Raw genomic sequence first — 27,809 nt, 5'->3', positions numbered from 1 at the left:
GAAAAAGGTTAAGTCTCACGCGACCAATCATCATGGTAAAGTTTTGGAAAAGCCAAAGGTTCTCCGAGGCCAGAAATGCAATTGGTATCCAGGAAACAACTAGTTGCAAGTGAAATTATCGTCAAAGAAGCCGGTCAAGATCAAGTGACTGAAATACTCAAGCCCACAAAACCAGCAAGTGTTTCAAACTAACAAATTATTCTTTGCTTGAACCACAGGAAACATGTGCAATCCAAATCAACCTTGCAAGAAGCAGGTGCAACCCAAAATAAACCGCGCAGAGACTAAAATAGCTCTGTATCACCAACAACCCCAAAAGGGGAAGTTTTCTCCAAATTCTTTCCCGGGTTTTACTCTTTCTCTTAAATAAAAGAAAAAAAGAAAGAAAGAAAGTTCCAAATCATGGTAGTATAGGGTCTCCAATCCCTAGCTGTATTTTCCAACATAGGGTCTCCATTCCCTAGTTGATTTTATTTTAGACATGAAGGTCTCCACTCCCTAGTCTTTTTTTCAACATAGGGTCTCCACCCCCTAGTTAACGTTATTTTAGACATAGAGTCTCTACTCCCTGGTTGATTTTATTTTAGACATAGGGTCTCCACTCCCTAGTCTGCTTTTCTAACATAGGGTCTCCACTCCCTAGTTGACGTTATTTTAGACATAGGGTCTCCACTCCCTGGTCGTTTTTCCAACGTAAGGTCAACACTCCCTAGTTGGTTTTATTTTTAGACATAAGGTCTCCACTCCATAGTTGATTTTATTTTAGACATAGGGTTTCCACTCTCTGGTATGCTTTTCCAACATAGGTTCTCCACTCCTTAGTTGATTTTATTTTAGACATAGGGTCTCCACTCCCTAGTCGTTTTTCCAACATAGGGTCTCCACTCTCTAGTTGAAGTTATTTTACATATAAGGTCTCCAATCCCTAGTTTGCCTTTCCAACATAGGGTCTCCACTCCCTAGTTGGAGTTATTTTAGACATAGGGTCTCCACTACCTAGTGTGCTTTTCCAACATAGGGTCTCCACTCTCTAGTTGAAGTTATTTTAGACGTAAGGTCTCCACTCCCTAGTCTGTTTTTCCAACATAGGGCCTCCACTCCCTAGTTGATTTTATTTTAGACATAGGGTCTCCACTCCCTAGTCTGCTTTTCCAACATAGGGTCTCCACTTCCTAGTTGATTTCATTTTAGACATAAGGTCTCCACTCTCTAGTCGTTTTTCTAACATATGGTCTCTACTCCCTTGTTGATTTCATTTTAGACATAAGGTCTCCACTCCCTATTCTCTGTTTTCTCAGGGTACACTAGGGCTGGCAAGTGGGTCGGTCCAAACGGTCCCGGACCGGGCCCAAATTAAACGGGTCCGGGCCTAAACGGGCTTTTTCAAATGACCGGCCCGGGACCGGGACCGTTTGGTCCCGGGCTAAACGGTCCCGGGCCGCGGGCTAAACGGGCTAAGTGGGCCCAATAGTTTTTTAAAAATAAATAAATAAATAGATATTAGAGACAAAAGGATGTTAAAATAAATATCTAAGATGTATAGATATTCGAATATATATAGTATATAAGATATATATATATATATATACGGTCTAATTGTCCACCAGCTCTAATATTATGGCAAAATTGACTTTCAGTAAATTGTAATAAACTATTATAGCTATCAAGAATAGTAGGTGTAGGACGTATATGGAGTTTGGTTCGGGGAGCCCGGGGCAGTGGAGGAGGAACAGATTGAGCACTAGATTCGTCAATCTTGGATTTTCCCTTATTTTTACCAAACAGTTTTTTTAAGGAAGCCATCTTAATTAATAAAGTAATAGAAAATAAATAAAACAAACAAAATTATAATATTAAAACTTAAGAGTTGGAACGAGTTTACCGAATTGACGAACAACTTATTGAAAATGGATTATCGTTGAAGAGTTCAATTCACCAACTTCACAATTGTTTCACAAATTGTAACAATAAAGTAAGCAATAGTAGCAATTATAGAAGAAAATTAGAGAGAGATTGTGATAGATTGATAATTTTGTAAGAAAAAAATGAAAGAATGATGGGGTATTTATAGTTGAAAATAGGGAAAAAGTACAATTATAAAAAGTTTGGGATTAAAACAAAATTGGGGGGTTAAATGGCTATTTTATAAATAGCCAACGGCTATTTTTGACAGCCCAACGACTATATTTAAAATAAAATAAAAAAATTTAAAAAAAAATAGCTGTTGGGACCGTTTGGCCCGCTAAGGAACCGGGCTAAACGGTCTCGGGCCCTAACGGGCTAAACGGTCACGGGTCTGACGGGCCCAAATCATAGGACCGGCCCAGGCCCACTAAAATCGGGCCAAACAGTCCTGGCCCGCTTAGCCCGTTTGGCCCGCGGTCCCGGACCTGGACCTGCCCACTTGCCACCCTTAGGGTACACCAATCCCGGCCTTTTATTTGCTTTAAATAATAAAATAGTATAAGAGTTTTGTTATAAATAACTCATGAAATTTTCCTATTGAAAACTGGGGTAGAAATATTTTTTGTTTGTTTGTTTTGGGTATCTGAGCAGGTTTTACCTCGAGGCACGGGGGTTTGAGATGACTAAAAGAAGAAGTCTCAATTCAAGGAATAAAAAATGAATGAAAAATGCATAAGTGGATGAAAGTATGTGGACTGCTCATGACATGACTGATGTCACAAGCATTACATTTTTCGTTTTGATTAGAAGAACCTTTAGAAGAATGAACTAGCACCTCCAACTAGCAAGCATCAAGGTTTATATCAGAGTGTGCATGAAGAACCAACCAAGACTCGAGATCAAGTTTAAGAAGATTTAGAGATAGGAACCTTGTAACTCATAGTTGATAGGCTTGTTTAGTTTTTTTTTTATTTTGATTTTGGTGTAATAAAGAGTTCAACAAGCAGTAACAATAGCAACATCAGTGAGATCACAAATTTTCGGTAATCCCATCTACCAAAATTCCCAGAACTACACTCACCTGATTCCTTTATAGCCAATGATATGTAGGCAACCTCCGAAGCAAGGTTCGGTCAAACTTTTTCTAAATGCTTCCGAATGGAGTTTAAAACGGGCAAAAATTGCTCGTAATTGCTAATCCCTAATCTCCGTTCAATTTCGTCAGAAGTCACACCAAAATTATGGATTTTTAGATCCAAAATTTCCAGAAAAAAAATCCTAGTCCTAACTGGTTTGATTTCTTTGGTATTTTTTTGGTCGTTTTGGTTTCAAACTCACATGAATCGATTGCTCTTGCTCTTAACAAGAGCAATCGTTTTAGGTTAGTTTTAATCCATTTCGAAATATACCGGATTCCGGTCAACCCCGCTTCGACGGCCAGAGCTCATATCCTCCATTTCTCGCTGGTCTATCTTGTTCGCTGGATTCGATCCAGAGCTCATATGGTATCCATTCTGTTTTCGTCTTTTTCTGATTCTTTATCGCCGATTGCCTAGTGAGTTTCAGTTTTTGGATTGCATGGTTGATAGATTAATTAATGGATTAATTTAGTTTAATTGAGAGTAGTTTTAGTCAAATCTTATTTGCATTTATTTTAAATCCTTGATTGTAATTAAAGTTTCAAAATATGGCATGTAGTTCTTCTTTTTTTCTTTTCGAGTGTGCTTTTCTTTGAAGCCAGATTTGCTCTACTTTGGGTCGTTTGGCCAGGTCATTCGGCCCAAACCTAAGCAGATATTTTACTTCTAGAAGGGAATAGAAGAGGGGTTTTCTGAAAGGGATCGGACTTAGAGGATTTAGGAGCCAAAAATTAAAAGAAAAGGGGGATAAGGATAAGGAATTAATAGTAGATGGCCAGCTGGCCCTTTTCAGTTATAGATATTTCCTCCCCTCTCTGACATTCCCTAAATTCACGCTGAAATATTCCCTCCATTGGACCCTCTCTCATTTTATTTTGAGCATAGTATATATACACTCATTGGCATAGAATTGAATTCATGGATTCACGTCTGCATTCACCGATTCTCTCATATAGGAATTCTGTATTTTTCAGAAAACATCACTAACTCTCCAAATTTCAGAATCTTTTCTTCATTTTTACCTTGAATTCTTGGCAGAAAACTTGACATTCTTCTGTCCACACTGATTCCTTTTAAAAACAAAATCTAAAGTTCAAAAATAGATATAGAAAACGAAAAAGGAAAAAAAAGGAAGGGACAAAGTTATTTTGTTCTTCTATCTTTACTGGTTTGCTTCATCTTTTGTCTGTGATTTCGAATAGCTTTCAAGCTGTTGGAACTGTGTGTTCGATTGTGAGCTTGCTGCTATTTTTGTTAGTTGGATCTTCACTTTCCATCTTTGATTCAGATTTGTCAAGTTTCATCTCTTGATTCTGCTTCTAGGTATGTTGAAACTCTCTCTGTAACTCTCTTGAATGTGTTAATGAAGAATTGAATGACTTGATGTGTTCACATCTTATTCCGTATGTTTGTGTTCAACTATTAGGTTAGTCTATCTTTGATCGAACTGTTATAGCATGCTATTCGAATGACAAATCTAGTTTCATAATGAATCTGATTTTTAGCTCGTTTTATGCAATTCCTGATGTTAAGAGTTGGCTGAGTTTAAAGCATGACATTAAAATCAATTGAGTTTAAAGATGTTATGTGTGATTCAATGATAATACTTGAGTTTATAGAAGCAAAATATTTTAGTATGATCGCACTCCAGATACAAGTCATCAAGAACAAATTTCTTTTATACTACGGAGTGTGGATATTTCGGCAATTCCAATAAAAATTAATGAATATTTTTTAGAAGTTTTAAAAGTAGACGATACAAGCGGAAAAGGTCTTTTTGAAGTTATTATAGATGAAATAAAAAAATATTGGACTTGATATTGATAATTTAAGAGGGCAAGGATATGATAATGGGTCCAATATGAACGGAAAACATCAAGGAGTGCAAAAAAGACTTCTTGATGTAAATCCTAGATCATTTTATACACCACATGATTGTCATAATCTAAATTTGTTACTTTGTGATATGGCTAATTCTTGTACAAAAGTTATATCATTTTTTGGAGTGGTACAACGTATATATTCACTATTTTCATCTTCTACTAAGCGATGGAAAGTATTAAAGGATAGTGTACCTAGTCTAACTCTTAAATCATTGTCACAAACTCGTTGGGAAAGTCGTATTGAAAGTATTAAAGCAATAAGATTTCAAACTCCACAAATAAGAGATGCTTATTGAAATTAGTAGAAATTAGTGGTGATCTAAAAACTAAAAGTGAAGCTAATTCCTTAGTAACATATGAACTCGAAAATTTTAAATTTTTATTGGGTATGACTATTTGGTATGATATATTATTTGTTGTAAATTCAGTTAACAAAAGTATGCAGTCAAAAGACATGCATATTGATGTTGCCATAGATCAATTAAAAGGTTTGATTTTTTTTTTAACAAATATAGAGAAGAAGAATTTGCAACTGCTATGATTTCTGCCAAGGAAATTGCATTTGAAATGAATATCGAACCCGAATTTCGTAAGAAACATGTGATCTCTAGGAAGAAAAAATTTGATGAGAATGTTGATAATGAAATCTCAAAGTATCTTGAAGAGTCCTTTAGAGTTGATTACTTTTTATACATAGTAGACAATGTTATTTTTTCACTTCAAAATAGATTTGAACAATTTGAAGCATATGAAAATATTTTTGGATTTCTATTTAGTGGTAAAAAACTAAGATCACTATGGAAATTTAAAAACACATTGCCTTAATCTTGAATTTTTCTTAAAGCATAATAATCAATCCGATATTGATGGTTTAGATTTATTATCTGAGTTGAAAGTATTAAGGAAAATAGTACAAGTAGAAGATAATAGTTTAATCGATATACTCAATCAAATAAAGAGACTTGATTCTTTTCGAAATGCATATATTGCTTATAGAATAATGTTAACAATTCTAGTTACCATTGCTTTAGCGGAAAGAAACCTTTCAAAATTAAAATTGATAAAATCTTACCTAAGATCAATAATGTCTCAAAAAAGATTAAATGGGTTAGTTATATTGTCAATTGAGAAAGACTTATTAGGAGAAATTGATTATAAGAAAATTATTAGTAACTTTGCATCTAAAAAAGCTAGAAAAGTTGACTTCAAATAATAATAAAAAAATTAAAATATTAAGGCCCCTCATTAAAATTTGACTTTAGGCCCCTAGGCCCCAAAATACGCCGGCCGCCCCTAGATAACAGCTTTATGCCTTGTGATTGTGAATTAAGAATCAGCTTGAGAAGTAAAGGTATACTTGAAAAGGTGATAAAATCAGGGTCTCATTGAAGGAATGTGAAGAAATGGAATGAAAAGTATGGTTTAGGATTTGGCTATTGGTGCAAAACGGTTACACATCTTGATTTAAGCTCATTGTACCTGGTTTTAAAATTTGAGTGCATGATGTTCTTTTTTCCAGAATTTGTTCCAACACGGGCTTACATGAAATGGGCCAGAGTTGTAAATTGGCCCAGTTGGGAGTTGTTTGAGCAAGTTTGGACCTCAGGTCGTTGGGCCTGGGATGTTGAACCCAATGATTTGGCCCGGATCCACTAGAATGATAGTTAACTATTATGTTTATTTCCATTCTTATGATAGTAATACCTTAATCAATCTGCCTCTTTTCAATTTGTTAAAATGTTGGTTTGAACAAGTAATTACTTAGTATATGCTTCATCACGATTTTCCATCATCAATCCAAGCACGTGAAACCATTTTGATGCGTTAATTTCTTTGGGCAGTGTAAAATGATTAACTCTCTGATTCAACAATTCTTTCCATAATCCATGGCCTTACAACAAATCTCAATAGTAGTTTAGGAAAATAATTAAATATCATAGTTTGCTTTAGGCATGACTAATAAATTATCGTGGCCATGAGTACATTTCCCGTGGCTTGGTCGCGATACATAATTCTCATTTCGGGTGTGCATTTTATGCAACTCGACCACAACTTCAAATAATAATAAAAATAAACATGTTGCAAATCGCGGGTGCATTTCATGTGGCGCGATTCGCAATATGTACAAAAACAAATGAGTGCGCGACATCGCGACTTGTTCAAATAAATCCCATAAATACTAAAAACGGCCAAATAATTAATTAAAAGCGGTTAGAAAGTAAAAATGCACAATAGATTTTAAACATCTAATAAATCAGATAATTAGGCCAATTATTAATAGTTGAGCGACCGTGCTAAAATTACGAAACTCGGGAGTGCCTCACACTTTCTCCCGAGTAGACAGAATTTCTTACCAGGTCTTCTTTGTTCGCGGACCAAAAATAGAGTCAATTTCCTCGATTTGGGATTTTAAAATAAACCGGTGACTTGGGACACCATAATAATTATTCCAAGTGGCGACTCTAATTAAATGAATAATCCTATTTCAAATAATGTCACTTTAATTGGAAAAACTCTCTATCCCCTCGGAAAAAAAGAAGTGTGACAATGTTATAACAATCATTGATTGTGTAATGATCTGACCATTCGTTTTGAGTATTTTTGTCCCCAATTAATTATTGCCTCCTCTATGTTACTTTATGATTATGTGATTTGCCGGTGGTGTTTGCTTATAGTTTCAGGCAAGTTTCGGAGTGAAATGTGACATATAGTCCCAAAGGTGGGACTTTAAGTTGAAAGAGTTGATCATAATTTGACTTTTGTGTAGATGACTCTGAAATGGAGTTTTGACGGTTCCAATAGCTCCGTATAGTGATTTTACACTTAGGAGCGTATTTGGATGTTGATTTGGAGATTCGTAGGTCGTTTCAGCGTGAATTGACGAAAGTTAGAAAATTTAATATTTGGAAGGTTGGAAAGTTTGATCGGGAGTTGACTTTATTGATATCGGGGTCGTATTCCGATTCCGGAAGTTGGAATAGGTCCATCATGTCATTTATGACTTGTGTGCATAATTTGAAGCCAATCGGAGTTGTTTTGAATGAATCGACATTAGTTTTGCAATTCGGAAGTTCATAAATTCCTTACGCTTAAATCAATGCGTGATTCGTTGTTCTAATATTGTTTGATGTGATTTGACGCTTACAGCGTGTTCGTATGAGGTTTTAGTACATGTTGGTATGTTTGATTGAGGTCCCGGGGGCCTCAGGTGTAATTCAGACCATGTTTGACGCATTTTGGAACCTTGAAGAATTGTTGAAGCTGCTGAATTTTCTGATGTCTGGTTTCCTTCTTCGTGTTCGCGAGAGAGGTCTCGCGTTCACGAAGGATATCTGGGAGGCATGTGAGGTTTGTTCTTCACGTTCGCAAAGATGGCCACGCGTTCACAAAGGTATAAGGTGTTATTCACCGCATTCGCGTATCGCGTTCGCATAGGCCTGGGCTCAATGTTAGTCGCATTAGTGTGGAGGGGCCTCGCTTTCTTGAAGAGGGATTTGACAGCTTAGTATTTTAGGGTGGGGGCAGAATTACCCCTAGGATTGATGTTGTTTGTGATAACTCTGATGTGTGAAAGCCGTGTACGCAAGGTGATGAGTGTGTACATAGGATAAACGTGAAAATTACCGATTTTAGCTATGTCGATTCCTTTCATGCCTTAATTGAGTTATCTTATTTTCACATGTTCTACTTGTCTTATCTCTTACTTGCAAATTGCTCTACATGTTTAATTGAAGTTCTTGTTTCCTTTATTTTGTATTCATTATTTAACCGTTGAACTCTTTACTTGAACTTGTCATTCTTGGAATATCTTATTGTTGAAATTGGTATTGAGTTATAAGGGTCGTGATTCACATTGAGGCAAAGTGTTAAGTGGTGAAATACTATTATGTTGAGTCATTCACTTTCGGTTGTTATTGTTGAGACTCTTGTGTACATTGTGGTTGAGCCATGGACTCTCTATTGTGAAAACACTATTATTGTTGATTTTTTTGGCAAGTTGTGATATTAGGCACTTGAGGTGCGATTTGTGTTACGTTGTAATATTGATACGCATGTAGTGATATAAGATTTTGGGGTTGAAATTCATGTGGTGAGATAAGGTGGGATTGATATGCGTGGCCAGTAGGGAAATTACTAGAAGTCATGCGGTGTGATAAAGTGGGCTAAAACGTGGGATGCTATTTCGGGAAAAATAATTTTCAAAATTAAATGCAAAGCTCCCGCGGTGATATAACGAAAGGTTAAGAATTATTCTTGTGATTTGAGACTACGAGGTGATACCTCGATAATGACTATTGTTGGTACTTCTCAATTACTTCACTTGTGTTTGGTTGTTTTGTTTCCTTGACTTACATTTCTTATTTTCTTCCGTGATGCATTATTTACCTTGATTCTGTGTAGTTAATTTGGCATATTCCTTACTCGTTTCGTTTCCATTATTATTATTATTATTATTATTATTATTATTGCACCGTTAAATTATTAGTCCTGATTCTTATTTATTCCAGTAAGGCTTTGGCCTCATGACCTCATTACTACTCTACCGATGTTAGGCTTGACACTTATTGGGTACCGTTGTGGTATACTCATGCTACGCTTCTGCACATCTTTTGTATAGATCCAGGTACCTCCTACCAATCGAGGCATCAGTAAGCTATGTTCGTACTTGGAGTCTTCAAGGTACACCTGTCGGTGTCCGCATGCCGCAGAGTCACTTTCTATCTATTTCTATGTTTTTCCTCTTTTTATTAGATACGGTTGTATAGGGATGACTATGATACCGTTGTATATCTTGTGACTCGATATCACCAAGTTTTGGAAAAATTGTATATGTTGAGCAGCGGAGTTTATTTTATATAGTTGCAGAGTATTTAAGAGCTTATTTGATATTTCAATTATTTCCACATGTTTGTTAGGCTTACCTAATCTTTGAGACTAGGTGCCGTCATGACATCCTACGGAGGAAAATTGAGGTCGTGACAGATCGAATAGTAACAACATATACAAATTAAAGGTACTTTATGTACCCTCACTTCAGTATTAATTACAAAATTGAGAGTTTGGAATCTAAATATATCTCCTAAAGTTATGCAAGCTGTTTTTATCTTCTAATTGAACTCTGTAATATATGTGATGGAGATAACAATTGAATTTTTTCTCTGATGGAGCAACCTGTAAAATTTCAAAGCAGGATTCAAACACCAAAACTCTGATGGAGCAACTTGCAAAATTTCAAAGCAGGCTTCAAACACCAAAAGATGTAAATGCTTGTTTGAAAAACTCGAGAGACAAAGTAGAAGCACAAAAAGGACTTTTGAGATTCCATTGAGGCTGGAAAAAGAAGTTAACACACATGTAATAATGTATGTTTGGCAGGTGAATATTTTCTTCAACTGATTAACTAAGTTTTTCAACTTGGGACAACTTATTCTTCCATTCCAACAATACCAAAAAAAATAAAATAATAATAATCAGATAGCTCCCAGTTCTCCAAAAGTTTTTCAAGACCCCAACTCCCATAATTAGCAAATCAAACTGCTAACTCTTGTTCGCAGTCCTCTTTCCTCACCACTCACTCCCTAGAAACCAGTTTATTAAAATAACAAATATTATGCTTTTAGTACTTGTGTGAACAACGAGATCTGATCCGCAAAAAGGGCATGGTAAAGTAGACATGAATAGAACCCGATACCATTAGCAATTTTCTCTTCTTCCTTCCTTTGCTAGCGGAATTGAAACTCTAACATGTAGAAGAGAAAACATCAGAAAATGACGGCACATTTTAAGCAATGAAGGTTGAGTGTTAATTAAGAAGGGTACCACATAAAGAGGAGGGAGAAAGAGAACATAGGGGAAACACAGAAAATAACCAAGATAAAACATTGTCCCTCAGTTTTTGACATCTTTTAATGTCTATGAGGACCACAACCGAAAACTTATCAATGATGACAGAGCTTTAAATAAGAATCCCTCCTCAATCTAGATGTTTATTTGTGTGCAAGTGTGAGATTTGAATTTAGCTCTTTGCACTTTTATAGCTCTGCAACATAATTTTTATGCCAAATGCACATAATAAAATAAGCTATGTAAACACTATGCTTTAAGCTTCATAGTTATATTTTTTTTGTTGAATACGTGTAAAACTCTGTTTTGACTCACACATACATTTGCCCTACTTCTAAGTAAAACATATAAGTATTAACTAAGAGATTGCCTTGTGGAGAACTGTTTGTTCTTTATATACCCACTACTCTTTCTAAGTTTTTAACTAATAGACATCCTCCTTTTTTTTCACCTGGTTTTAAATTACATACTTACTGCTATAAGACTGAAAGAAAGGTTCAAGGCCAAAAAGCTCTAATCCCTTCTACATGAGGATATCAAGCATTTAACGGGATTAGAGGAAAAATGAGCAACATTGTCAAGTCAATACGTTTATTGAGGAACAAAGATTCACAAGATATAAAAAGATTACTAAATATCCACATTTGAAACATTAAGTGATTGCAAAAAGGTGCATTTTTTATCTTCCATGAAAGAAACTTATTGCATATCGATGCATCCACTCTGAAGATTAATCATCTTAGTTGCTTATGCTCTCTTGAGCTCCCCCCCCCCCCCCCTTTTTTATTTTTTAAACTCTGACGAATATATTAGAGCCTGTCAATTACATGATATAGCCAAGCAAATATTTCATTAAAATGAGTTCACTGTAAATAGAGAAGTGTAGCGTGTTGTACAATATATTACCACCAAGTAAGTATTTGTAGAAAATTAGAAAGGAAAAATACAGTGTTAAGGCCAAAGTAGGAAAAAGCTGCAGCATCTCAAAGAAAAGAGAGATACTACAAGAACCAAAAAGTTAAAAAAATAAATGATACATAGGGTATCGTGCAATTTTTCTTAGTAAGGAGTTCGTCTTATACTTTGATAGTTGGAATCACCTGGGAAAACATTTCTTATACATGCTGGCAAAAAAAAGATCCGGGTAGCGTTTAATGAGAATTGGAATGGAGAGAAAGAACTATTAACAATAACAAAATTGAAAGTCGCCTAATTTTATCAACCCTTTTACTAATGAAACAGAATCTTTTAATCTTTATATTTAAAATAACTAATTGTGACATTTATGCATTCCTTTCTTGTTCATCTTCTATAAGTTGCAGTACTATTTGAACTATGAAAAATGATCTTCTTAATAAAATAAATGATATGATTTTACATTTGCTTTCCAACAATGCTTGTTTGTAACCTGCAATTGATGAAATTAGAGAACTATGATCAATGCCAATATAATTTGGAAAAAAATTCACACACCTTAAATCATACTGGCTAACCACATATTGTCTCTGCTTTTGGTATAAGGAACTATTGGCTAAGCACCTTACAAGAGTGAGTTGCTCTAGTGGTAAGCATCCTTCACTTTCAACCAAGAGGTTGTGAGTTCGAGTCACCCCAAGAGCAAGGTGGGAAGTTCTTGGAGGGAAGGAGCTGAGAGTTTATTGGAAATAGCTTCTCTACCCAGCAGCATTTATGGATATGATGAATCGGGTGTTCAAGCCCTATTTGGATTCTTTTGTGGTTGTATTCATTGATGATATCTTGATTGCCTTTTTGGGGCATATTATATTGACAAAAGGCATAAAGGTGGATCCTAAGAAGATTGAGGCTGTTCAAAATTGGCCTAGACCTACTTCAGTTACTTAGATCCAGAATTTTCTGGGTTTAGCAGTTTATTATCGTCGGTTCGTGGAAGAGTTTTCATCTATAGCAAGCCCATTGACTAGATTGACCCAGAAAGGTGTTCCATTCAGATGGTCAGACGAGTGTGAGTCTAGCTTTCAAAAGCTCAAGACCGCTTTGACTACGGCGCCAGTGTTGGTATTACCCACAGGTTCAGGATCGTATACAGTATATTGTGACACATCTCACATTGGGCTTGGTGTAGTATTAATGCAAGATGGCAGGGTGATTGCATATACGTCGCGGCAATTGAAAGTTCACGAGAAGAATTATCCTGTTCATGACTTAGAATTGGCAGCTATTGTTCATGCGCTGAAGATTTGGAGGCATTATCTCTACGGTGTCTCGTGTGAGGTATTTACTGATCATCATAGCCTTTAGTATCTGTTCAAACAAAAAGATCTTAATTTGAGGCAGAGAAGATGGTTGGAATTGTTGAAAGACTACGATATCATCATTTTGTATCACCCCGAAAAGGTCAATGTAGTGGACGATGCTTTGAGTAGAAAGGGTGTGAGTATGGGTAGTCTTGCACATATTTCGGTTGGTAAGAAGCCATTAGCTACAGATGTTCAGACTTTGGCTAATCAGTTCGTGAGGTTAGATATTTCAGAACCCAGTCGGGTTCTAGCTTGCACAGTCGCTCGGTCTTCTTTATATGAGCGCATCAGAGAGCGGCAATATGATGATCCTCATTTACTTGTCCTTAAGGAAACAGTGCGGCACAGTGATGCCAAACATGTTATTGTAGGGAAAGATGGAGTTCTGAGAATGCAGGGTCGTATTTGTGTGCCTAATGTTGACGGGCTTCGTGAATTAATTCTTGAAGAGGCACACAGTTCTAGGTATTCTATTCATCAAGGTACCGCCAAAATGTATCAAGATTTGTGGCAAAATTATTGGTGGAGGAGAATAAAAAAGGATATAGTTGCATATGTAGCACGGTGTCTGAATTGTCAGCAAGTTAAGTACGAGCATCAGAGACCTAGTGGTTTGCTTCAGAATTTAGAAATTTCTGAGTGGAAATAAGAGCGTATCACTATGGATTTTGTTGTTGGACTTCCACGGACTCAGAAAAAATTTGACGCAGTTTGGGTCATTGTGGACAGGTTGACCAAGTCAGCACATTTCATCCATATAACAGTTACCTATTCTTCAGAGAGGTTAGCTGAAATTTACATTCGTGAGATTGTCCGCCTTCACGGTGTGCCCATGTCTATTATTTCAGATCGAGGCACGCCGTTTACCTCACACTTCTGGAGGGCTATAAAGCGTGAGTTAGGCACGCGGGTTGAGTTGAGTACATCATTTCATCCACAGACAGACGGACAGTCAGAGCGCACCATTCAGATATTGGAAGATATGTTTCGCGCTTGTGTTATAGACTTTGGAGGTTCTTGGGATCAGTTCTTGCCACTTGCGGAGTTTGCTTATAATAATAGCTATCAGTCGAGCATTCAGATGGCTCCATATGAGGCATTATACGGAAGGCGATGCCGTTCGCCAGTTGGCTGGTTTGAACCGGGAGAGGCTCGGTTGTTGGGTTCCGATTTGGTACAGGATGCCTTGGATAAGGTCAAGATTATTCAGGATCGACTTCGCACAGCTCAGTATAGGCAAAAGTGTTATGCCGACCGTGAAGTTTGTGATATTGCATTCATGGTTGGAGAAAGAATATTGCTCTGGGTTTCACCTATGAAAGGTGTAATGAGGTTCGGGAAGAAGGGCAAGTTGAGCCCTAGGCATATCAGACCCTTTGAAATTCTTGAAAGGGTGGGTGAAGTAGCCTACAGGCTTGCATTACCACCTAGTTTATCAGTGGTTCATCTGGTGTTCCATATGTCTATGCTCCAGAAATATCATGGTGATCTATCCCATGTGTTAGATTTCAGCTCAGTCCAATTGGACAAAGATTTGATTTACAAGGAGGAGCCGGTGGCTATTCTAGCCCGGTAGGTCCGGCAGTTGAGGTCTAAGAGTTATCCTTCAGTTCGGGTGCAATGGAGAGGTCAGCCGGTAGAGGCATCTACCTGGGAGTCCGAGTCGGACATACAAAGTAAATATCCACACCTTTTCTCCAGCTCAGGTGCTTTTTCTAACTCCGTTCGAGGACGGACGTTTGTTTTAGAGGTGGAGAATGTAATGACCCAAAGTCTCATATTTAAATTTAATAATTAATTCTGTGTTCTAATACCTCTAAAAGCACTATTTATCATTCCTCTACTTACGTGCGAAGTCCGTAAAATGTTTCAAAAAGTTTTTGTATGAAAAATGGATTAAAATATGAAATAGAGCTTTAGAACTCAATTGAGTTGACTTTGGTTAACATTTTGAGCAAACGGACTCGGATCAGTATTTTGATAGTTCCGGTAGGTCCGTATCGTGATTTGGGACTTGGGCTGTGCCCGTAATCGAATTCAGAGGTCCCTGCCCGAGATATGGAATTTTGATAAAAAATTAAAAGTTTGAAAGCTTAATGATTTTTAAGAATTTACTGATATTGGATTTATTGACACCGGGTCCGTATTTTAGTTTCAGAGCCCGATATAGGTCCAATATAATATTTATGACTTGTCTGTCGAATTTGGTGAGAAACAGAGTTGATTTGACGTGATTCGGACGTCCGGTTGTGAAAATATAAGTTTTGAAGTTTTCTTGAAATTTTCCTTTGACTTGGTGTCCGATTCGTGGTTCTAGGTGTTATTTTGGCGATTTGATCGCGCGAGCAAGTTCGTATGATATTTTAGGACTTGGGTGCATGTTTGGTTTGGAGCCCTGAGGGCTCGGGTGATCTTCGGATAGGCTACGGGTTGATTTCAGACTTAGAAAATCTGGTTTTCTACAGACTTTAGGCTTCTGGTATGTTCTTCTTCGTGTTCGCGAAGGTACTCTCGTGAACGCGAAGAGTAAATTGGACGGGCACGTTTTGTGCTTCGCGTTCGCGACAAATAGAACGCGTTCGCGAAGGGTTGAGGTGCAAAGCTTCGCGTTCGCGATCGAAGCCTCGATTTCGCGAAGGGATAGAGGCTGGCCAGGTAATTTGCCTTCGCGTTCGCGAAGGGCATCTCGCGTTCACGAAGGCCAAGCCAGGCAAGCTTCGCGTTCGCGAGATAGCCTTCGCGTTCGCGAAGAGTAAAATTAGACAGCCCAAATTTGTGCTTCGCGAACACGAGGCTCTGACCGCGTTCGCGAAGGGTAAAAATTCCAGAAACAGAACTTAAGTTCTGGAAAATTGGATTCATCCCATTTTCAACCCTTTTCCATTTTTGAATTTGGGTAAGGCGATTCTTGGGCGATTTTCACGGGAAAACATTGGGGTAAGTGTCTATATTGATTATATTTCATGATTCCATACTCATTTATATCATGAATTCGTGAAATTTTGGGAGAAAAATCAGATTTTTATAAAATCTTCCAAAAACAAAAATTTAAGATTAAGGTCCATTTGACATCAGAATTTGATAATTTTTGTATGGTTGGACTCGTCTCGGAATGAGTGTTCGGATTTCGTAAATTTCTCTAAGATTTGTGACGTGGGCCCCACTATCAATTTTTAAAGTGAATTTCGAATTTTATCTGAAAAATTAGTAAATTCATATGGAATTAATTCCTACAATTTATATTGAGTATATCGAATTGTTTGTGAATAGATTTGAAACTTTTGGAGACAAATTTAAAAGGAGAAGATGGGGTCGAGTAATTTATTGAAATTGCAAAGTGAGGTAAGTGTCGTGGTTAACCTTGACTTGAGAGAGTAGAACCCTTAAATTATTTATTATGTGAAATGCATGTAAACGACGTATAGGCGAGGTGACGAGTGTCTATACGTCGTCAAATTAATTGTTTGCATAATTATTTGAAAATTCTAAATTTATTTTAATACACGAATGAATTGTTATAATAATTATTTCTCTCCTATTCTTTGCCAAATATTAATTCTTGAATTCCTGTAATAATTGCTACATGCTTATTTGATTTATGTGCATTATTTGCTACTTGACATTTAGCATATTAAATATTAAACTGCCTATTTTCTTCTTGATTTTCATAATAAATTATTATTTATCATTGTTTGTTTCATGATTAAATCATAATTATTGTATGCTTGTTGTCTTATAATTTTATATTAATTATTGTATTTATTGGGCAATGTCTTCTATAAGAATTGGTAAATGAATATATTGGAGAGCGGTTTGCACGCCGCAACAAAATTGATTGAAATGAATATATTGGAGGAGCGGGTTACACGCCGCAACAGAATTAATTGAAATGAATATATTGGGGGATCGGGTTGCACGCCGCAACAGACTTATTAAAAGTCCATATTGGGGGATCGGGTTACACGCCACAACAGACTTGTTTAAAAGTCCATATTGGGGGATCGAGTTGCACGCTGCAACAGACTTATTTAAAAATTTATATATACTTGACTAAAATAAATATATTGGAGGATGTAATGTGAATATATTATGGGAATGGTTTGCACACTGTAACAGAAATTGGTGGAAATAATAATTGGTTATGACTGTTGAGTTGGTTTCAACTGTTAAAATGAATCACATGAATTATTTCTATTATTGTTGTTATTATTATTGTTGCGTACAAGTTAATGTAAGTTACCTGCCTTAGCCTCGTCACTACTTCGTCGAGGTTAGGCTCAACACTTACCAGTACATGGGGTCGGTTGTACTGATACTACATTATGCACTTCTTGTGCAGATTTCAGAGTTGGTCCCAGCGGCGTACCATAGACTTGCTCGAATTTCAGCTACCAGAGGAGACTTGAGGTATAACTGCACGGCGTTCGCAGTTCTGAAGTCTCCGTCTACTTTACTTTAGTTGTGTGTTTATTTTCAGACAGCTTTATTTTATTCAGACCTTTATTTATATTATTCTAGAAGCTCGTGTACTTGTGACATCAATTCTGGAATATTATGCAATTTTCACGTACTTTTATGCAGTTTGACTCCAACTTCCTGCAATTGGAATGGAGTTCCTTCAAAATGGAATCACAAGTATCTTTTTGGATTGAGAAGTCAACAATAACGGCCTGAGTATTCCACCCAGGTATGTGACACCCATGAGTATAGAAGTCAACAAAACATGTATACACATGATAAAATATCAAAATCAAGCTGCAATAGGGACTACCTTTACCTGCAAAACAGCTATTGATATATAAAAAATATAATATTATTTTACATGTTTTGGAATCAATTAGGATATTCAGCTGTTACTAAGCCTTCTCTCGGTGTGAGTATGTATACGGTTGAAATAGATTTCGGCCTTCCTACGTTCGATCGAGTTCGAATGGCAAGCAACCAGAGTGAGATTTCAGGATGAGTTCCGAAGACAGTACAAACGAGCCTCGAGTCCGAAGGCTGATCGAGGATTCGACTCGATACTATTATCGAGCCCATAACCAAATCGACCCGCAGGGTAACATGAGGATAGTCGGAAATGCGCTACACCTACCCCGAAGGTCGAACTCAAGCCAAAGCCGAGGGCTCGACCCAATAACGAGTTCGAGCCAGTATCGAGCTCGCAGACAAGAGCCGTTACAACCACACTAAGGGAGAGAATCTTGACGGGAATCGAGGAAGAGACAATTCATCATGGGACCTCCACTATATGTTTTGTTTTATTATAAATAAAGTAGGACCCCTCTACTATAAAAGAAGGAATCCTTGTAAGCATACATGCATCTCATACACTGTAACTAAAAGATCACTTCTCATATTGAAAGATATCCCCCTGTGCTTGTTTTACTTTATCTTATTCATTTTATTTACTCACTATCCTCATTTTCATAGTCAAGAATACACATATTTCTATTTCTCAATACGATTTATATCAAATTGTAACGTATATCCTTAGAACCATACACAAATTTAACGTTATCCCATTTTTCGGGTAAACAGTTTGGCGCCCACCGTGGGGCTAAGGATAACAATGGTTATTTGATACGAATCTTAAAAAAAACATGACATTGTGTTTTGCGCTTGTCTATAAAAATAACTTAAATTTCGGATTAGCTGCGACTAACCATCAATCAATGGCTTCACCAATCGACAACGAGGTCGGTCTTCAAGATGAAAATAACTACTTGACACCCGGTATTGAAAGACCACTTGTAAACGCCATTGGAGCTCGAATCGGAGCGCCAATAGACATCAATTCGCATATAGCCATTGAGGCGAACCTACATGTTGAACCTGAGAATAGCATCCATGATGGAACTCGGTCTGCGGCTCGAGATACCCACAACGTCGAGGAAAACGACGTTAGCTTGTGTGGAATTTTCGAAATATTGCAAGCCCAACATGCAGCAATAGCTCAGTTGCAGAGCCAAACCCAGTTACAAAGCAGGCCGGAGCCCAATCCGCCTCAAGAAATCACCCACAGAACGGAGCTAGCCATAGTGAAGTCAAATGAGCAAGAATCGGGGACTACTCTCGAAATTGCTAAATTGCTCGAGGAACTCACAAAGCGAGTCGAAGCCAACGATAAGAAAGTAGAAACCTATAACTCTAGGGTTGATCATATCTCAGGAGTTCCACCAATGATAAAGGGGTTGGATTCGAAAAAATTCATGCAAAAACCTTTTCCCTCGAGCGCAGCCCCAAAACCAATCCCCAAAATATTTCGTATGCCCGAAATTCCCAAATATAATAGAACGACCGATCCCAAAGAGCACATCACTTCTTACACATGCGCCATCAAGGTCAATGATTTAGAAGACGATGAAATCGAATCTGTGTTATTAAAAAAATTCGGAGAGACCCTCTCGAAAGGGGCAATGATTTGGTATCACAACCTACCACCAAATTCCATCGCCATGTTAGCAGATTCTTTTGTGAAAGCACATGCCGGCGCCATAAAAGTCGTAACAAGGAAATCAGACCTCTTTAAGGTAAGGCAAAAGGATAACGAGATGCTGAGGGAGTTCGTATCTCGTTTTCAAATGGAACGAATGGACTTACCACCAGTCACAGATGATTGGATTATTCAGGCTTTCATTCAAGTTTTGAACGAACGAAGTTCGACGGCTTCACGGCGATTAAAGCATAACCTGATCGAATACCCAACCATCACGTGGGCCGACGTGCACAATCGGTATCAATCAAAAATTAGGGTCTAAGATGATCAATTGGGGTCTGAACTTGCTGTTCGAAGGGATACTAATCGAGAATAAGGCCCGATCGGGGATCGATACCAACCGTACAACAGAAGCCACAGAATCAGCGGATCAAGACATAACCTTATGCAAAATGACCAAAGAAATGATCAAGGTCAAGGGTCCCGGGGGCTGATGAAAAGAAGTAGGTACGATATGCCTGCCGGATCTAAGGAAGCACCTCGATTATCGGAGTATAACTTCAGCATTGATGCATCCACTATCGTATCGGCTATCGGACGCATCAAAGACACCAAATGGCCTCGACCCATGCAGACCGATCCTGCCCAGAGGAATCCCAATCAAATGTGCAAATATCATGGCACCCATGACCACAGAACGGAAGATTGCAGGCAACTAAGAGAGGAAGTAGCCCGATTATTCAACAAAGGGCACCTTCGAGAATTTTTGAGCGGTAGGGCGAAAAACCATTTTAAAAACAGGGATTTAAGCAAGCACATCGAACAAGAAGAACCACAACACATCATTCACATGATCATCGGTGGCGCCGATACCCCTCAGGTACCAGTGCTTAAGCGCACTAAGACGTCGATTGTGAGAGAAAAGCGATCTCGAACTCAAGATTACACACCCACGGAAACATTGTCCTTCAGTGATGAAGATGAAGAAGGAGTCATACAACCTCATAACGACGCACTGGTAATATCCGTACTCATGAATAAAACTAAAATTAAGCGTGTGTTGATTGATCTAGGTAGCTCGACCAACATCATCAGATTGAGGGTCGTAGAACAGCTCAGCCTGCAGGATCAGATCGTACCCACAACCTTGGTTCTAAACGGATTCAATATGGAATATGAAACCACCAAAGGCGAGATAATTCTACCAATAAACATGGCCGGAACCATCCGGGAAATGAAGTTTCACGTAATCGAAGGCGACATGAGATACAACGCCCTTTTCGGAAGGCCATGGATCCACAACATAAGAGTTGTACCTTCGACCCTACACCAGGTCCTCAAATTCCCAACATCGAGTGGAATCAAAACAGTATACGGAGAACAACCAGCCGCAAGAGAAATGTTCGCTGTCGAGGAAGCGAAACCAATATCCTCGCCTTCGCGAGTATAGGGATCGGGGTCAGAAGGGGGACGAGATACCAAATAGCAATCACAGACATCGGCTTTGACCCAACCAGATAACCGGAAGATCGAAGAAGATGATGACCAAAGGATCCCTCGATCCTTCGTGATTCCTGATGACTCCGACGCCACCAAATCAATGATTGAGGAACTGGAGCAAGTCATACTAATCGAACACTGGTCCGAACGGAAGGTATACCTGGGAACGGGGTTGAACCCCGAACTCAGGAAGAAACTTATTCAATTTCTTATCGATAACATTAATTGCTTTGCCTGGTCCCATTTAGATATAAAAGGGATCCCATCGGACATAACGACGCATCGGCTAAGCTTGGACCCTAGGTTCAGATCGGTAAAGCAAAAGAGAAGACCCTAGTCTGAGGTAAAGCACGCATTCATAAAGGACGAGGTAACCAAAATCCTCAAGATAGGATCCATTCGGGAGGTGAAATATCCCGAATGGCTAGCCAATGTAGTTGTAGTGCCTAAAAAAGGGAACAAACTTAGAATGTGTATGGACTATAAGGATTTGAACAAAGCATGCCCCAAAGATTCGTTTCCACTGCCCAACATCGATCGCATGATCGATGCCACGGTTGGCCACGAGATCCTCACTTTTCTCGATGCCTACTCCGGGTATAATCAAATCCAGATGATCCCAGAAGACCAGGAAAAAACTTTATTTGTCACCAAATATGGAACATATTGTTATAATGTAATGCCCTTCGGGCTAAAAAATGCAGGGGCTACTTACCAACGCCTAGTGAATAAAATGTTCGAAGAACAAATAGGTAAATCAATGGAAGTTTATATTGATGACATGCTAGTTAAGTCCCTGCGCGTAGAGGAACATTTGACCCATTTGCAGGAAACGTTCGAGATTTTGAGGAAATACAACATGAAGCTCAATCCCGAAAAATGTGCTTTCGGGGTCGGTTCGGGCAAGTTCCTCGGCTTCATGGTGTCAAATTGGGGAATCAAGATTAACCCTGATAAAATCAAGGCCATCGAAGACATCACCATCGTGGACAGCGTGAAAGCTGTACAAAGGCTAACATTGCGGATTGCAGCCTTAGGCCGATTCATTTCGAGATCATCAGATCGAAGTCATAAATTTTTCTCTCTACTTAAAAAAAGAACGATTTCGCTTGGACCCCGGAATGACAACATGCATTAGAGGAACTGAAACAATATCTATCGAGCCCACCGCTACTTCACACTGCAAAAACAGATGAAAAACTCTGCTTGTACTTGGCAGTATCGAAAATTGCAGTAAGCGGTGTCCTAGTTCGGGAAGAACAAGGTACGCAATTTCCCATTTATTATATGAGTCGGACCTTAGGAGAAGCTGAAACTAGATATCTGCACCTAGAAAAACTGGCACTTGCACTGATAAGCGCCTCTAGAAAGTTAAGATCGTACTTTCAATGTCACCCCGTATGCGTATTAACCACTTACCCGCTTCGTAATATTTTGCACAAGCCCGAACTATGAGGCCGATTAGCTAAATAGGCCGTCGAACTTAGTGGATATGATATCTAGTATCAACCCCGTACAACCATCAAGTCTTAAATTTTAGCAGACTTCGTGGCCGATTTCACGCCAACCCTCGTACCCGAAGTCGAAAAAGAACTCCTGTTGAAATCGGGTACGTCATCGGGGGTATGGACCATTTTTACGGACGGAGCTTCGAACGTGAAGGGGTCCGGGCTAGGCATAGTTTTAAAGCCACCCACGGGTAACACTATTAGGCAATCTATTAAAACTACCAGGTTGACTAACAACGAGGCCGAGTATGAGGCCATGATTGCAGGTCTCGAGCTAGCTAAAAACTTGGGAGCAGAAGTCATTGAAGCCAATTGTGACTCCTTGCTGGTGGTAAGCCAAGTAAACAAAACCTTCGAAGTTCGAGAAGATAGAATGCAACGGTATTTGGACAAACTATATGTCACTTTGCACCATTTCAAACAATAGACTTTACAGCATGTTCCACGAGAGCAAAACAGTGAGACTGATGCACTTGCGAATTTGGGATCGTCGGTCGAGGAAGGTGACTTGAGCTCGGGGACTATCGTTCAACTCTCAAGATCCATGATCGAAGAAGGTCACGCCGAGATAAATTCTACAAGCTTAACCTGGGATTGGATAAATAAGTATATTGAATACTTAAAGAGCGGAAAGCTCCCATCGGACCCTAAAGATTCAAGGGTCCTACGGACTAAAGCTGCTCGATTCACGTTGGCTTCAGATGGAACGCTATACCGAAGGACATTCGATGGACCATTGGCAGTATGCTTGGGTCCGGGAGATACCGATTACATCCTATGCGAAGTGCACGAGGGCACTTGTGGGAATCACTTCGGCGCCGATCCATTAGTCCAAAAAATAATCAGAGCAGGGTATTATTGGATTGATATAGGAAAAGATGCGAAGGAATTTGTTCGAAAATGTGACAAATGTTAAAGGTTTGCGCCAATGATCCATCAACCCGGGGAGCAACTTCACTCAGTCCTATCCTCATGGCCGTTCATGAAATGTGGAATGGCTATCGTCGGCCCTCTGCCATCGACCCCAGGTAAAGCCAAATTCATTTTATTTATGACTAACTATTTCTCTAAATGGGTTGAAGCGCAGGCATTCGAGAAAATAAGAGAGAGAGAAAATATAGACTTTATCTGGGATCATATCGTATGCCGATTCGGGATACCCGCCGAAATAGTATGTGACAATGGAAAACAATTCGTTGGCAGCAAAGTGACGAAATTCTTCGAAGATCACAAAATAAGAAGGATATTATCAACACCGTACCACTCCAGTGGGAACGGACATGCCAAATCAACGAACAAAACTATCATTCAAAACCTAAAGAAGAGGCTGAACGACTCTAAAGGAAAGTGGAAAGAAATCCTACCCGAAGTCCTTTAGGCATATCGAACAACGTCAAAATCTAGTACAGGGGCAACCCCGTTCTCCTTAGTATATGGTTCAGAAGCATTTATACCAGTCGAAGTCGGCGAACCCAGTGCCAGATTTTGATACACGATAGAAGAATCAAATAACGAGGCTATGAATACTAGCCTCGAATTATCGGACGAAAAACGAGAAGCTGCTCTCGTTCAATTGGCCGCCCAGAAGCAACGAATCGAAAGATACTATAATCGAAGAACCAAGCTCTGCCATTTTAAGCCCGGGGACTTAGTGCTAAGGAAAGTCACCCTGAATACCTGAAATCCGAACGAAGGAAAACTAGGACCGAACTGGGAAGGACCATATCAGGTTCTCGAGAACGTCGGAAAGGGATCATACAAGCTCGGCATTATAAACGGCAAACAACTATCAAGCAATTGGAATGTTTCACATCTAAAACGATACTACTTCTAAGGTACGACCCTTCCATATTCATTTACATTTCAAAACTGACCCCTGCAGAAGTCCGAGCAGGAGCTAAGATGGATCCTTCGCCATAGATCTGAAAGCATGCGTTGCACTCTTTTTCCCTTAGACTGGTTTTATCCCAAATGGGTTTTTCGGCGAGGTTTTTAACGAGGCAACCAAAGATCGTGCTGTACTTACAACAGTATCCGAGGCCTCTTTACAATCGACCTCGAATACTGGGGGGGAGGCATTAGCCCTCAAATATATCAAGTTCTGATGCAAGAAAGTTATTTCGCAACAACGGGGTTCCAATAGAAAAGGTTGTAAGAGCCAAATGGTCAAAATGAACCATGCTCATGTAGCTGGCCCGAACCCAGGGGTGAAACATGAACACATGTATAGTGACTTCTTACCGACATCTTATATCCAAGAAACATTCCTCTATTTGGAGATTTATTACACATACAGAGTTAAGATAAATTCGACCACTAAGCCTACAGGCTACTTTATTTCGAGTTCGAGCAAGCACTCACTCGACCATTACGCCTACAAGCTACATTACTTCGAGTTCGAATCATTCACTCGACTACTAAGCCTACAGGCTACTTTCTTCCGAGTTTGAGCAAGAACTCACTCGACCATTACGCCTACAAGCTACATTATTTCGAGTTCGAATCATTCACTCGACTACTAAGCCTACAGGCTACTTTCATTTCGAGTTCGAGCAAGCACTCACTCGACCATTACGCCTACGTGCCACTTTATCTCGAGTTCGAATCATTCAATCGACTACTAAGCCTACGGGCTACTTTATTTCGAGTTCGAGCAAGCACTCACTCGACAATTACGCCCACGGGCCACTTTATCTTGAGTTCGAATCATTCACTCGACTACTAAGCCTACAGGCTACTTTATTTCGAGTTCGAGCAAGCACTCACTCGACCATTACGCCTATAGGCTACATTACTTCGAGTTCAAATCATTCACTCGACTACTAAGCCTACGGGTTACTTTATTTCGAGTTCGAGCAAGCACTCACTCGACCATTACGCCTACGGGCCACTTTATCCCGAGTTCGAATCATTCACTCGATTATTAAACCCACATGCTACTTTATTTCGAGTCCGAGCAAGCACTCACTCGACCATTATGCCTACGGGCTACATTACTTCGAGTTCGAATCATTAACTCGATTACTAAGCCCACAGGCTACTTTATTTCTAGTTCGAGCAAGCACTCACTCGACCATTATGCCTACGGGCTACATTACTTAGAGTTCGAATCATTCACTAGACTACTAAGCCCACGGGCTACTTTATTTCGAGTTCGAGCAAGCACTCACTCGGCCATTATGCCAACGGACTACATTACTTCGAGTTCGAATCATTGACTCGACTAATAAGCCTAAGGGCTACATCACTTCAAATTTGAATAAACACTCGCTCGATTATAGAGGCTACGAAGTCCAAAATTTGATTAAGTTGTTTAAATCTTTGTGAAAACATTCATAAGGCATGTATAAAGTCTTCACAAAACAGAAGCAAGTCAGCAAAGTTGTCTATGTACAAAATTGTCTACATGGTTGATTACAAACGTAAAAGTTAAGGACTAAGCTTCCTGGTCATCCTAAGGAGCGGTCTCTTCTCTATCGGGCTCGTTCTCGGATCCGCTCTTGCTACCATCATCATCATCATCATCGCCATCAGAAGCCAAGGCTTCAGCTTCAGCTTTGAGCTCTTTAGCCTTTTTTATCTCTTCAGCAAGGTCGAATCCTCGAGCGTGTATCTCCTCGAGGGTCTCCCTCTGAGAACGACACTTAGCACGTTCGGCAACCCAATGTGCTCGAGTGTTGGCAGTATCCGCCACCTCTCGTGCCTCTATCTGAGCAGCCTCGGCATCAGCCCGATACTCAACCTCCGCCTTGGCCTCAGCAAGCCGTGTTTCAAGATCCTCGATCCTCTTATCCTGAGCCGAACCCTTTTTCTTGACGCTTCGAAGCTGAACATCGGCCGATAATAATTTGGCCAAGATGGTTTCTTTTTCCGAAGCCAGGCGGTCGATAGTCTCCTTCCACCGATTACATTCAGCCTTGATTTGATCGAATTCTTCCCGAAATAACCCGATCGTTTCAACCTTTTGCTGCAGCTGAGATAATGAAGGGTTAACTTCCACAGTTGAGTCAAACCCATACTCTAATAGAACGAGGCTCACCTGCTTATCTAGTTCGCCCTCTTCTTCACGAGCCTTAGCCAAACCTGCTTGGAGGTCCTTTATAGCCTCGTCCTTTTGGCTGCAAAGAAGCCGCAGGGCATCTCTCTCCCCCCAGACCTTCTGAAGCTCGACCTCACACTGGCTGAGGTCGACTCAAAACCTACTAATGGCCTACACAGTAGGGAAAAAACACAAGTCAAGTTTGGAAAAGAACGAAGAAACCAAGTATAGTAAAATCATTACCCGAGAAATGAAACGTTGGGCCTCTTCTAGGAGAAGAGAAGTGTCACCAATGTCGGAGGCATCATCGACTCCAGTAAAGCAATCCCAAAAAGGGTCCCCTACACTAGAGCCTTCGCCCATATCGGGGGTCTTCATTAACGCCTCTTCAGAAAAGGCTGGAAGAGAAGGCAAATGACCCACTGTCATAGTCCCAAGCGAATCGCTCGGGATGCTCTGATCGAGACTTGGGGTATCGGAACCGACCCCGACCGGTACAGCCGCCATCGGCTCAGAAGATCTGGCGATAGCTTTCGTAGATCGGATCACCAAAGCCGAGGCATCATCTTTTTCTTCTTCTTCTTTTTCTTCTCTCAGTCGTTGGACCGAGTCCAACGAAAGAGAGATTGCCTTCCTCCTCACCCTTCGAGTTTTGGGCTTGGGGTCCTCTGACCAAGAGATAACTTTTTGCTGCTTATCTTTCCTCGGTTCCGGGACCGGGGACTTGGTTCCTTCTTCACCACTCGAAGGCCTCAAAACGGCATCCTTGATTACACCTGCATGAAAGGAAATCGGTAACGAATGGAGCATAAAAAATATTTCGAAGAATACGAGAAGTAACCATTACCATGATTCTTGGCCTCCCATCTACCTTTTGCCAAATCACGCCAAGCGCGTTCGGCATAAGAGGAAGTCGAGGCTAACTTCCGAACCCAATCCTCGAGGTCGGGTACCGCTTGTGGGATCTAAAAGGCAGTTGTATATCGGAGAAAGACAACAGATAAAATCGAAAAAAGATACGAAAAGCAACGTCTTATGAAAACCACTTACGGTCGAAATTCCATTCCTCGGGGAACGACATTTTCTCTTCCGGAATGAGGTCACGGGTCCTCACCCGGATATAACGGCCCATCCAACCCCGATCCTTGTCTTCGTCGATGCTCGACATCAAAGCCTTCGATGCCCAACGATGAAGCCTGATTATTCCTCGAAATATTTGAGGTCGATACAATCGTATGAGGTGATTCAGGGAAAAATCCAGGCCCCCGGCCTT

General features: G+C 39.6%; 1 long non-coding RNA gene across 2 annotated transcripts; it reads left to right on the top strand.

The window, feature by feature from the left end:
- The first annotated feature begins 3,560 nt into the window (after nt 1–3,560).
- LOC138909125 (uncharacterized) lies at nt 3,561–9,809 on the top strand. Of its 2 annotated transcripts, none has more exons than XR_011415667.1 (2): nt 3,561–4,367; nt 9,436–9,809. It is a non-coding gene; the product is annotated as an uncharacterized lncRNA (long non-coding RNA). The 2 variants fall into 2 exon arrangements; XR_011415666.1 differs by having other exon boundaries at nt 6,447–9,809.
- Nucleotides 9,810–27,809: the final 18,000 nt, after the last annotated feature.

Source organism: Nicotiana tomentosiformis, chromosome 4, assembly GCF_000390325.3.
Source record: "Nicotiana tomentosiformis chromosome 4, ASM39032v3, whole genome shotgun sequence".
NCBI lineage: Eukaryota > Viridiplantae > Streptophyta > Magnoliopsida > Solanales > Solanaceae > Nicotiana > Nicotiana tomentosiformis.
This window is presented reverse-complemented; position numbering and strand designations above follow the sequence as displayed.